Source organism: Dermacentor variabilis, chromosome 9, assembly GCF_050947875.1.
Source record: "Dermacentor variabilis isolate Ectoservices chromosome 9, ASM5094787v1, whole genome shotgun sequence".
Classification (NCBI taxonomy): Eukaryota; Metazoa; Arthropoda; class Arachnida; order Ixodida; family Ixodidae; genus Dermacentor; species Dermacentor variabilis.
Window position 1 is genome coordinate 138,493,720 of NC_134576.1, and position 13,970 is coordinate 138,507,689.

At 41.5% G+C, this 13,970-nt stretch overlaps 1 protein-coding gene and 1 long non-coding RNA gene across 2 annotated transcripts in view; one reads left to right on the forward strand and one right to left on the reverse strand.

The window, feature by feature from the left end:
- Positions 1-13,970, forward strand: part of LOC142557679 (uncharacterized) — a 183,316-nt gene that overhangs the window by 98,492 nt on the left and 70,854 nt on the right. The window lies entirely within an intron of this gene.
- Positions 1,718-11,615, reverse strand: LOC142557676 (uncharacterized). Its single transcript, XR_012822807.1, has 5 exons — positions 11,196-11,615; positions 10,364-10,454; positions 7,428-7,613; positions 5,458-5,619; positions 1,718-1,823 (listed from the first exon to the last, which is right to left on the reverse strand). It is a non-coding gene; the product is annotated as an uncharacterized LOC142557676 (long non-coding RNA).

The window sequence follows — 13,970 nt, forward strand, 5'->3', positions numbered from 1 at the left end:
GTCAGTATTTCAGAGCCCTCGTATTTCTTGCATTGCCTGAAAGGAATATCCTTCCTCGATGAACACGTGTTGCGCTACAGGCATACCTCTGAGAGCAGATATGCACTATAGAAGCCCCCCAGCTTGCTCGATAGTTACGTATTTTACTGTAACTGCCCCAGTTAAGACCAGACTATTAACGAGCTGACCCACTTCCCTATAAAAAAGAAACTTCAGCTGGCAATGGGCGCCGGTAGCGTGTTGTACCGATGCTCGAACGTCCTTGATGAAATTCGCGCTGCTTCATTTACATGCCATCGTTATCAACGATCCCCGTGCGTTGCGGGACACACCTGCGCTCGCCTCGCTATCTGCAATGCCTCCACGTTGCACATGCACAGCTGCCAGTGCTTTCCACTGCGGTTGCTCAGTTAACACGCGCCAAACTTGGAAGCTTGAGACGCCAATGCAAAACAACTGAAGTGCGACCACCAGCACAGGATGCGTCCGTGGTCGCATGCACTGCCAACTAAACGTGTCTGACATCGGAATTCTTGCTTCCAATATGCGTACGCGCGCCCAGCTCACCCCATGTGTGTTTACGTGTTTTCGAGGCTCCTCGAGAAGGCACTTGAAGCCGTCATTAGAGTGCCCGTGTAGGACGGCAATCTGGAATAGACACTTCACAAAAAAAGAAAGCGCTGTGCGCCACGCTAAACGAGCTTGACAGCCGTTCCCATGCGGTAAAAAAAAAAAAAGCTTTCTTGGACCCTGGTCCTAACAGGGGGTAAAACTGAGTTGCTCTAAAAGCACTGATGTGTTTTTGAAAACATCGAGATTGAATAAAATATATCGTCGTTGTCAGTTGCTTGCCTCGTACATATGCCGGAAAGATTATCTTCATATCTTTCCTTCATATCTTTTCTCCTCATCTTTTCTACCATTTCACTTTACCCCAGGGCAGAGTAGTCAACCAGGCACACTGTAAAAAAAATTTTCCTTACTTTACAGAAAATTTGCTGGTAATTTGTGACCGAACACTCTTCCGTAAATTAAGAACGGTCATTTCCGTAGAACGGACAACTGTAAAAAAGAGACCGTAATACAAGATACGAGTGCTTCTGTATCTAGAAAACGGAAGACTCTGTATTCTGAATCTGTACTATAACCGTTAAAGTACGGTGCTTCTCGTATTCAGAAAACGGAACACACTGTAAGCTGAATCTGTACTATAACCGTTAAAAAACAGGTGCTTGCCGTATTCAGAAAACGAAAGACTCCGTATGCTAAATCTGTACTATATCCGTTAAAGTACAGGTGCTTCCCGTATTTCATCTTGCAGAGCATATCCATTATTCGAAGAATGTGCCATCGGGGACAAAATTGCCCAGGACGTGCGAGAGTTGACCGAATTTTATTGGTGTGCTATTTGCTGGGATCAGCCGTGCCACCATCTGCGTTCGGAATGTGCATACGTGACCCACTGTTTTCAGCAGTCTTGAGCAGAAATGCAATTTGGTCAACGCTCGCACTTCCAGGGTACTTTTGTCCACGATAGTACATCTCCTTTAATGCAAATGTCATGAAGGCAGCTCATAGTCAAAGCAGCAGGTCACTATTGAGAAAATTGTCTTGCCAACACACTGACATGGCTGCAGAGATAAAACACTTTGCACTTTGTGATATGAATGCACTGCATAGCATATATACAAAAAGGTGCAACGTTTCAGTCCTCAAGTTCTTAGATCACAGAAGCAACTTTATTTTCTTCAATCACTCGTCTTGCACTTCTTCCTGGTGAAAGTTGTTCTTGACTCCAAACGCTTGCAAGGATAAACTTGCTGCTGTTAGGAGAAACAAATAGTATTCGTGAATATCCATCCTAAAGAAAGCGGCAAAAAAGTATAATCACAGAACACGACAAAGCAGTAACTTCTGTGTTAGAAAAACATGTAAGTAGATCAACATTGTTGGAACAAGGGATGTTGCTGTAGCCAACATTTCGACATAGGTGCTTGTCATTAGGGTAGCAAATGTTTTCCTTGGCTGTGTTGTTTTGGATTGTGCATATCTCACTGGCCCCTAGCCTCATTGGGGGAGAAGTAACTGGTGCATATAATAGGTCAAGAGAAGCCAAAGTGTTAAAATAAAGGAAGGAAGGGTGTGCTTAGCAGTGGTGATTGTGATGGAGCGGGTATGAGCAATGCTGTCAGTACTTGCCAAGAGTAGGGGTGACCAAAACAGAAAACGATGTACACATGTAAGCAGTCATTAACCCAGTAGACCCAATCTTCCCAGAAGACAAAATAGGTATCAAGATAAACAGTTTGCACTTTTGGAAAAGGAAAACGAAGAATTAAGGAAAATAAATTTTGTATCAAGATGCATCTGGTTAAGATCACTGCAAATGGTAAATGAAGGCACATTATGAATATATATTTTGTTGAATGCCAATGAAGAAAAGATATATTAACCAAATATTAAAAAATAGGGACATTAAAATTAAACTGGGTATGACCATAAAACAGTAAAGAACAGCCTGTGGAAAAAAATGGGATGAATAATATAACCAGGTGCAAGATTGCAAAACGTCGAACGCTGTTTATATTCATGCTGCTGTTAACGGCTTCAAGTTTCTGTCTTCCTGTGGAACCTTTGTCTTACTTGAACAAGGAAATGGGTCATTTTTTAAACAAGCCAGTTCAAATGCGGTTCAAAGCTTCAGCAGTGTTATAATGAAAGAAAATATTATGGTCAGCTCTCCTGGGTGTGCTTTCATTCACCAGTTATTTCCACCAGTGTAAGTTCAAAATTTAATGGTCTAAATGGACCTTAGCTCCTGGCAAACCATTACCTGGTCTTTTTTTCAACACAGATGCCTGCACATTATATGTGTTGACAGGAGTGCTAGCGAACTACATTATACTTGTTGCCACAACCAAAGTGAAACTTGGTAACAGTGATTGAACAAAAAAAACAGCATTCCACAATACTGATTCAAGTCATCTGGAAAAGTTGCTTAAGTTAACGTACACCCCCTACTCCACCAGGCACAATTATTCACCACACTGACTCTTATGGTGTCAACCATGCTATTACAACACTAGGCATCAAATGAGGAGAATTAGGGGATAAGAGGGCACAATGCTTTTTGTTAGAACATCAAATGTGCTTTACATAAATGCTACATTCCAACTAACAAAGGAGCAACCGGTTTGTGAGATAGTGACCAATGCATACGAAAGCTAATGACATTCTGTGCAGCAGAATGTTGACGATGAGGTGTTATGCGCACAAGTGTACTCTTTCACACAAAATGACATCCTGCACTCAAACCTTGTGCCAAGATTAGAGTTTTAAAAACACCATAGTGGAAAGCAAAGAGTGCTAAATTTGTTGAAAATTACTAAAAATTATTCGATTATGCATTATCCTTACTGTTCGTTAAAGATTCACAGATTGTTCCCTACGGGTGCTGTAAACAGGCACCCTGCTTTTACAGTGGTAGCAACAATGATCTGTGGCACAGACAAGAATAAATGCTCATGAAGTTTATGCAAGAGTATATCCTACAAATTACACCCCATTTCACATTCCAATATGGTAGAAGAGGAAGACGAAAAAAACTACTTTCTGGTGGAGGATGCATACCGCAGAATAGAAGAAACAAGTGTACCCTAATCATTGCTGCTGCCAATGCCTGTGCACTAACAGTTACATATAATATGGCAGTTACAATTGTTTTTCCACAAGCACTGCAAGCTGCGGCCAGTTTACCAGTACACAGCTGTAATAAATTTAGGGCAAGCTAAAGCTCTCTAATGGATTTATCTCATATGACACAATTGGAATGCAATATTCTGCAAATAAGTGAAGCGAGATGTGCCATCCCATACAATGAAACACCTTTCAAGAATCAGAATCACCACCTGCACTCTTAGGCAAAGTTACACCCTTTGGAGTGCCCCTTCTGCCACACAACAATAATCGTTATCTGCCTTGATGCATTTCCTTTCTTGAAAACGCCACGCCCGCTACTTTGCTGTCGGGAATGCTATCATGCTGATAACGCGCATGCCGTTCGTTACTGGAAAGCACAGGGCTCGCAGCGTTAAAGAAAGGAAATGCATAAAGGCAGATGACAATTATCGTTGTGTGGAAGAAGGGGCACTTCAAAGGGTGTAACTCTGCCTAAGAGTGTGAGCCGTGACGAGGGAAAAGAGTGTGTTCTGTGTAAAGTAGTGCACCTGTATAACCTAAAGCTTTGGAGAATGCATTTAGTATGAGCTGGGAAGGTTCCTAATTTTAATTGCACACAGTGAAAACCTCCATGCAGTTTTGCAAAACGCAAACCCCCTACCTTTTTGTTGTTCAAACGTAATGACATGCAGGGCCATAACATGTACATTATGGGTTTCGTTCCCAAACAATCAAAGTGAATAGCACCACCCTAAGTGTCATGTGCCTTCTTGTTAGTGTCGAATGCTGCGATCGGCAGAGAAACGGATTTCTGGAGCAATATAAAGTATTAGGTACTGTGATCCCAGTTCTTTCACTGCTGTTTAAGCATTATCGGGTCCTAAAGTAAAAAAACGAGGAATAAATACATGCATATTTTACGTCACAACCCTCATAAGTATTTAGTAGTCTGGATTATAAAGGATTCCAGATTTACAATGCAGGACAGATTTTATTCCACTGAAAGAATGGCATCATGCCAATGATTCTGCATTTGGTGCTATATTTATTTGTATTTAGTTCAGTTGGAATGTGTGTGTATCGTCAGCGATATCGCTTGACATGTTTTATATTGACTGTTTCCTAAATTTAGGCAAATTCGTATTCGCAAATAACCTTGTATGACACCAAGAACTTGCTTAGCAGGAGTATTTCTAACATTTGCAAGATATGAGGCTCTTGAATGCATATCTAAGCCTGGGGTACACGCCGCCCCCTAATCTCATCAGCAAGTTTCTGGAACTCATCTACGAGGTTTCTTATGATGAATGTAAAGTTGCTTGAACGGGAGAAATAGGGAATTTATAACAGGTGAATTATGCAGCATAAGAATGATGTCAGCAAGAAGCAAGCATCAAGAACTATAAAATGAAGACTATAAAATGCAAGAATTATTTGGGATGATTTAAAATTCTGGCATTGGAATGAAATGTCTTTCAATCTATATATAAACTCTGATTATTCACTCTACTACCACTACCTTCATTAGAAACATTCATAATCATTATCCTATCTATGCCACATCATCTTCGCTAATATTCAAGCCTTCATAAGCTGCTTTTTTTTACAGCTAATTCTCTGTGGGAAAGAGGTGTCCGTGTGAAGACCATATCATATACTTATTACCCGTTTTTTGATAAATGATAAGGGAAACACTTCACACCAAAAATGCATTGAGCTTGAGCAAGTTCTGCGTTTGATGCTGTTGATTCTTTTTTCCCTTTGCCATCATTGACCCACCTGGTTAGCTAAGTAGACAGAAAAGCTGCAGGAGAAAGGTGGGGGTGCCAAACCAGACTTGTGCCCCAGGGGACCTTTTCACGGTCACTGGAGGAACTGCCTGTGGCCTCGGCATCTTCCTTGAGGGCCATGGCCATGTCTAAGAAACCTTGTCTCCACAGGCTGCACATAGAAAGATAATTTGCTGAGCTAAGTCTATTTCTTAAAAGAACCCATTTAAGTTGTATTCGTGGCTTTGCACCACAAAACTGACACATGACTGGCCACTCAAGACACTTTATGTGTATTCGCAGGCTTATTCCTTGGAAAAACACTTTTATGTAGCACACAATGAGTAAGAGTAACAAAAAAGTGTATCAGGAGGCTTTCATATTGCTCTACAACTTTTCGTTGACACATTTAATTTAATTATTTGAGATATTTAATAACTAATTAAGAATTATGTAATTAGGCAGAATGCACAATATAATCAGAGTATCTCCAAGCGATGGCAAACATCACCTTCATTTTGTCTAGTTACATCGCATTTACATATTTCTAAATCTTGGTGCATGATAGTTAAGACACCCTCAAAAACAATATTAAAATTTTCATAATCATCTCTTGCGTGTTATTGGTGGCTATGGCTGCTTCAAAGTTATTCTTTCAGTATGGTACAAGCAGTTTTGAAGTGAAATTGTTTTGCATCGAGGGCATGTAATCTAGACAATCAAGCAAAAGGTCAAGTTGTGTTCACTATTCAGATGTTTAACTAAGAAGCTGCAGGAAAAGGAAACAGGACACAACACCTAATCAACAATGCAAAATTTGAAAATTTAAACTGAACAAGAAACCAGTTTTTGAAAACACAGAAAAAAAGCCAGAAGCTTACATCGAATACACCCTTGCTATGTACTCCAAGTGAAGTTGTTACCGCAATGCTTGGGCACCATATGAACGTAACAATCAACAACTTCGAGCAGAATATTAACACCACTAAATGAACTGGCCTTTGAAGATTCTTGATCTGAAATCCTCAACGACTTGTTCTGGCATTTAATCTGTCAAGCTCAATCTGTATTCTCAAAAGCTGGCTCTCGGCCATAATTTCTCTAAACGCAACATCAGCTTAAATCTCAAGATAGGGTTGACCTCTAAATAAAGTGGATAATGCATGGCAAACATCATGAACTCTCTTACATGTTAACCAGAGAATTCACTCATGCAGCCATGAAATTGTGATGCAGACACGATATATTGAAGCTGGTTTTGTGAAGTGTTTCATGCTTCCAAGGCTTCTTCAGTTGTGAAAGCTGTCTCCATTAGCTAAATAAGCGATGAGAATAAAAAAAGTACTTCAACATGCTCACAATATGTTGGCCATTTGCAAGTAAACAGCAGCCTTTTTGGGCTCCCAGGTTGCCTGGTGCAAATCTACTATGCCACAGTACTTGCGTTACCCAGTACCAGCCACTTTAAGATGCAATGTGTTCAGAGCCCTTTCCCTCTGTTTGTCTGCTTTGGAAACAGTTTAACATGTGTTCAGTAGGCGTTGAGAAAGGGGACAGAAAACACTGTGCACCACTGATTTCTAACATGTTTCGCTGGATGCAGCACACCGCACCGGATGCAGGTGAACCCAGTGGAAATGCGATGTCATGCAGTCGCTTGTCCTGGAAGCAGGGCATATGGTGGACTAACTAGTGCGTGCGATCAGATAATATTGCTGCCGAAAAACTTTTCTTTGTGGTTTTTCACATTTTAGGAGGTCTCTACATGTCTGGTAAGCACTTTTATGACAATCTGAACCCGTATATGATAGTGTTCTCTTACATCAAGTTTTTTCTGATTTACCAGTGTTTCCATTGCAAGCCACTTCTGTTAGCGACACTGTAGACACTACAATGGAAAAATTCTGGACACCTCGAAACACTGCTTGGGTAGGTTATGGCACATCAGGCAGGCATGTTAGGGGAAGAAATGCCACACACCCGTGCAACAAAGTGCTGCCGCAAAGTTGTGAAGCACCAACTTCCGGGACAAGGCCAGCTTCAGTCGAGGGCGCTCGATGTGCTGTTCATCCCCTGTAGTAGAGATCAGTGGCGTGTACCCTTTTATACTGGCTGTCTTTTCTGGTCGGAACCTTGGCAACAGCTTCCACCATACTTTTTTTGAACCTGCAACATGTGCAGAGAAAGTCACATCACTGTGCGTTGATTGTCTGGCTTTATTGTGCTACACATTCTATCAAATCATTAAAAAATACAGTTCACACATTTTTACTACTGTATATAGACAGTCTAGTTGCTATACACGCGAAACATTACCATTCCTCTGACAGAATGCAACAATAGAAGCGTACACTGTAAAGCTACACTAAAATTTAAATTGATGTGACACCGTATGAGCATACAGTATGCTTACTGTATGCTCTAGCCCTGTGTCAAGTAAAAGTTAATTGTCAATCATTTATGGTGTATTTCTACTTATTCTGGGTCATCAAACTGTACAATCAATGTTCCATGTTTACACATTGTTGGCTTTTGATTGCCTATGTGATCCGTTTCCTACTTACGCATGCAGTAATCCCACTGTAATAAGGAAAAAGAGAATAGGAAATGCCTTGATAATCTTCCACATTTGATGAGGGCAGGAGCAATGGCCAATAGCATGTGGTTGAAGCTACGTAAATACTCAGTTTTCACACAGCTTAATTATTCAGCAAGTAATAAAGAGCTATCCTGTGCACCTCTGCATGACCAATAAAATCTGACTACTTGACACTGCACTAAGGCTGCCGCTTGGTACTGTTCGGCAGTTCAGCTTTGGTTTTCTGATATACAGAACTGTTTAGGTACCAGTAGTTTACTTTGCGATAAAATGGAGCTTGGAGCACTGGTCAGTCATTTGCACATAAATAATGCGACAGCAAATATAACACAAGGATAGGAATATGGGTCTCTTGGAAAAAGTACATACACATTATGATTATAATGCGATGTGATGCCACAATGAAACAGAAAGCAACGCATAGAAGTGGACGGCGCTTCCATGCCACCAAGGTTATTGGACAGACAGTACTTCAGAAGTGCCCGCAACACAATGTGTTGGCGGGCTAGTTGGTGTGAATCCATAAATACTTTGTTAAGCGCAAAACAATGGACACAAGAAAGACGACCAGCACAAGGCGGTACACTCAACTGACCACTTTATTGCGTCGCTCCTTTATAAATAGTAGAATCTAGAAGAACATGCGCAGTGAGCACCATGTGCAGAGACCACCAACAACCAATCACAAGAGTGTACTCATGCGACGGGATCCACAAAACCATATTGAGCACTGCACAAGGTTAAAGAAGGCACACTAATGCACTGTGACCCCAATGACTGTATGAAGAAAGCTTCCGATAACTCTCGGGCGGTGGTATCACAGCACTTTTTCAAAATCGAAGTATCACGAAACATGGCTTTGCACTTCCATATTTTACAATGTTGAGCCAAATGGGAACCTGTGCCTGTTGGTATGGATCGCTTAGGTTCGCAATGTTTCGGGATGCTATGATTTTGAAAAAGAGCCGTGATAATTCCGCCAGAGAGTTATCGGAAGTTTTCTTCATACAGTCATTGGGGTCACAGTGCATTAGTGTGCTTTCTTTAACCTCGTACAGTGCTCAATATGTTTTTTTTTGGATTCTGTCGCATGAGTGTGCTTTTTTGATCAGATGTTGGTGGTTGCTGCACATGGGTGTTCACAGCGCATGTTCTTCTAGATTCTGCTGTCTACAAAGGAGGGACGCAATAAAGTGATGTCAGTTGAGAGTAGCACCTTGTTCTGTCGTCTTTCTTGTGTCCGTTGTTTTGAGCTAAAAAAGCAATGATGTATTCCTTGTGTGTGTTTGAAGACAGCTCCACACGCAGTAGCGTATCCAGTATTGCTGCCCTGTGGTTTAGCTCGCCGCAGTTTGAAGTGCCACAAAATATAAGGAGAGAACTGCATTATAGTCTTGTTGCAAACAAGAATATAATGTGAAGTGCATTCTGAGGCCAGAAACTATAAAAAAAAAATTTCATGATGCAATGCTGTGCAGGGTTTTATAGCAAAGTCAAATACATTTAGTGTAAATATCACACTATGATGGTGCACAATGGTGGTAATCTGTAATAATATAGAAGGTGCCTTAATGTTACAACAAAAGCTGACATTACTTAATAATAGCCCTGTAAAATTTAGCATGCAGGGGCACCGCTTGGTTAAACAATAGTGATGTATTGTCTATGTACACAAGTATTACCCACGCATTTATGCCATTGTCTAAATGGCATAAATGAATGGGTAATACTTGTATACATAGATATTACATCTCTATTGTTTAACCAAGTGGGTAAACTATGTCTGCCTGACACAAGATTAGAATTAAACCATAAATTATATATATTCACCCTAACAGTAACACCTCATTTGAACTTCACAGTAAGTAGACGCCTGTTGATGCCAGCCTCCCCCAATGCTAAACTGTGCTGCATGCTCTACAGAGAAATTATAGTGGTATCACTCAACTCTGAAGCAATTCAGGACTGCAGCACTGTAGAAGACATCTACAAATGTCCCATTTCATGTATAACAGCCTGAATTGCTTGCACATCTTACCAAGTGCAAATTAAAATTTCTTCTTGTTTAGCATTTTTGCCTGCTAGACCACAATCCAATGTCATCAATATATTAACATATTACCTCAAAGAACCTAATTTGGCTTATAGATTAACACCTTTGCATACTGCCACAGCTGCACTCTGTCATATGTGTTGCAATCATAAAGGAGTGCTGGTCCACCAGCACTCCAATGTCACTAACAGTGATCACCTACACAGCTAAGTAAACGGTCATGATTCAGGTGGCAAATAGCTAAGAGAAAAAAAATCCACTCACCTTGAGAGCTACAATACTGCAATAACTTGAGAGAGATGGACCCATTGCAGGCAGCAGACCTCTTCTCAGCTCCAGCACAACAGCAACTTGCCTTTCAGTAAAAGAAAAGGATTGATTAGTAATGATAAGTTACCTTGTTTTTGCTGAGTATCAATACAATCTGACTTTCATGCATATCCACTCTCCGCTTTAGTAACACAACTGAATTATTCGTCAAATAAAAGAGTCTATGATGATACCATTCGCTTCTCTTGTAGGTCCAAATTTTTTCGCACTGATACCCCGTTTACTGCTTGCTTACTGACACGAATGCCTTGACTGCCCAGACATCATTCGAAGGAACACGTCTTGCTGCACCGCAAAAAGTTGCACCAAGGAAACACAGCAGAGCAAAGAACTTTTTTTTCTGGTCACAATTAAAACGTGCACCCAAGCAAGAAAGTAACGATCACAGGTAGTGAGCGACTGCTATTGCCTCGAACATTTATTTCCGTATTTTAACAGAAGTTCTTGTATCGGATACAGTATGCTCTCAAGCCAATACAAGCGTCAATACAAGAGCTCAACTGAACGCAGTTTTATTCTACGCTTTTAACGCGAGTGAACAAAAGGTTAGAAGTACCTCACGGAAATTGCGATCGAGCCAATCGCGCTACGACTGGAATCGATCTGAAAAGATAGGGTGATCCCTTTCCCCATTCATGCGTCATTTTTGCCCTAAGACGTTGCATAGTGGTCTTTTGAAACAATATTTCTGTTCGCGACACCGGCTTACCACACATCATTTTAACACCTACGTTATGCAAACTAAATAAGATTAAAATGGGCTTACCTCATGAGCAAGTTACGAGCGCGCGTAGACTGTTGAACACCCGTTGAGAGCAAGCAGGCTATCCGTGTCCAAGCGCATACGTGCACCCAAACACAGGACAACTTCTTCGATGCCGCAGCGTGCACGAAGTGAAAGACATCCAGCGCAAATATCTCCGCGCGATGACGGCAAATGACGAGCGCACAAGCGTACACGACACAGCGACAAATTCGGAACTTTGCCAATTCGAACGTGCCAAGACCCAAGCAGCGTAACCATCCATCGTTTCTGTTCTTCGCTCCCGATGCGTCAATCTCTCTTCCTTGGGGTCTTGCTCCACTCTTGAGTACAAATCAAGAGATATTTACGGCGAATTAACAACACTTACAACACGACTCGAAAAATGCCGGCTGACTACACATGTGCAGCTTCGTCCGCCACTCCAACGGACGCGCAGCGCGTGCTGCCCCCTGGTGCCGCACTCTGAGCGCGGAGAACCGAACAGAATCGGTTTCGTTTTCGCATTTGTGCTCTAGTTACTCGAACTGCAATATAATTGCTTGACAATTAATTGAATTCTAAAAGAGGAGAACGCTTTCTCTCCCACAAGTTAGTGCGTTTTATACAAAGGGAGAGAGAATTCAAAAGGCTGAAAGGCAGGGAGGTCAACCAAAGCATTCGCTACTGGCGATAGCAAACCCCTGTGCTACAATAAAGTGCAAAGCAGTGCACTGCGATGCGTCCATAAGCTCTAGTACAGTGATAATTTGGGCTGGTTGGTGCATGTAATGAACGGGTAAATAATGAGTTGTGTCATAACATTACCCATGCATAAAGCACATGGAACTAATGGTGTTGCATTCTAGGTCAAAAAGAAATAAAGCTTGAATCGTTACATCTCGACACTGGGCATTCTGTCTTTCCGTATTATTTTTTTCTTCTTTTTGACAGTATACACAGTACTAGCACGGTAATAGGTCCTTCATCTTCAGTCACCTTCCAGTAGTTCACACATGTCGGTGCATGTTCGCGTTCTTTATTCTACCGTACAAGAACGAGCGCGCTTACCGGTCTTGTTTCAAGATGAAGCGCCAAATGTTTGCGATTACATCTTATCGCAAGAATTAACACATGAACAGTGAAGATTATGCGTAATCGATTTGTCTCAATGAATGGGCAGTTATTGTCAGAGACGAGATATTTGGTAAATATCATGGGAATGAGTTCAACCAACTACATTGCAGTTCAGCAGTGCCCTTTGACATTTGGTTTAATTGCTTGCCGCATTCGAAAATTTCCTCCGACCGTTGTACTTGGATCTATAGGCCGCCAGTCCCCTTCGAGACCATTTATTGCCAAATGTAAACGCAGTTACGGTCATTATACCACTCCCTGCGTTTCGGTACTGATTTAGAGTGCGCACAATTTTTGGCGTATATGGCGCAAATGCTGGCGTAAATGCACCAGCACCTGAGTGCCGCAAGCTTGTTTACGTATGCACGTATGTCCCCGGCTCTTCATTCACTTAAACATATATGCTGTGTTATTAACTATAAAAGCGCTTAATTTGAGAACATTGCGAGAACACGCATATATTTGCGCATATGATCAGCGTTACAAAGCCCATATGCGCGACAAACTGCGACCGGAATAGAAGATGCGTATATATATTTATACGATCTGTTATTGCAGCTTTTGGTAGAAGGCTAGCTCTCACATTTTGTATGCAACTTCATAATGCGTACAGTTTGCGTGTTCAATGAAGTATTGTTAGCTGAAACTTTATGAGTACGAGCGCTCATTCAGACAGCTTAAATTTTCTCACAATATACGGATGTTCAGATAACAAAAATACGGAATTCTCTCTGTTTCGTCCAAAACAGTGTATAGCCGTTATATGATTACAGTGAAAATGTCCGTAAAGCTGAATACGGAGAGCACTTTCCGTATATTAACGGCAGATTTTGCCGTATTCTTGAAATATGACATACTTTCCGTATTTTTATCTGCAGTTCTCCGTATAATGACAGAAATCCCCCGTAAAATTACGGAAATTTTTTACAGTGCAGTTACTCTGGCTAACCTCTAAGCCCTTAACTTATTTTAGCCCTCTCCATTAGCATAAGACAGTACGGCCATATGCTGCAGCCGGCTGGCGCAAAATCGCAGTAAGTTGAGAACGCTGGGAGAAGCCATCGTCCTGCAGTGGAAATAAAATAGGTTGGTGATGATATTTATGAAGACGATGACGAGACAGTGCGTGTGAATTACAGTTTACGGCGTGCAGAGATACGGACGCACGGCGGTGATGATGATAATGATGATGATGATGATGGACTGACCCCCTTTGACACGAGGTGGTGACAAACAGTCATCTAGCTTGCTTGAGTTACACAGGTATGCTATACATGCTTTTCATTCTAGAATTTTTGCATACGTCTCTTTAATCTGTTTTCTCTTCCTCATAACTTCTCGTATCTGCCTTGTACGGTTACCTCTGCCTATAAAGGATCCGATCGTATCAATCTCTCCCGTGCTTTCACCAATATTCTAAACGTCTCTTGCTTATCTCGACTGCTGTTGATCGTTTGATGCTTCCGTCCACTTTAAACCGAAGCGGCAGCCGCGCTGATGGCGACATCTCGTGGTGTTTCGTTCAGCTACAAAACGTCAGAAATGTTCGCCGTGTTCCACACTGTCCTCGTCAAAACAAAAGAGCCCTATTCATTATTATGTGGCTGTCGACAGCTCTACATTCAGTGCAGTAGTATAAGGTTATAGCTTGTCCGGACGACG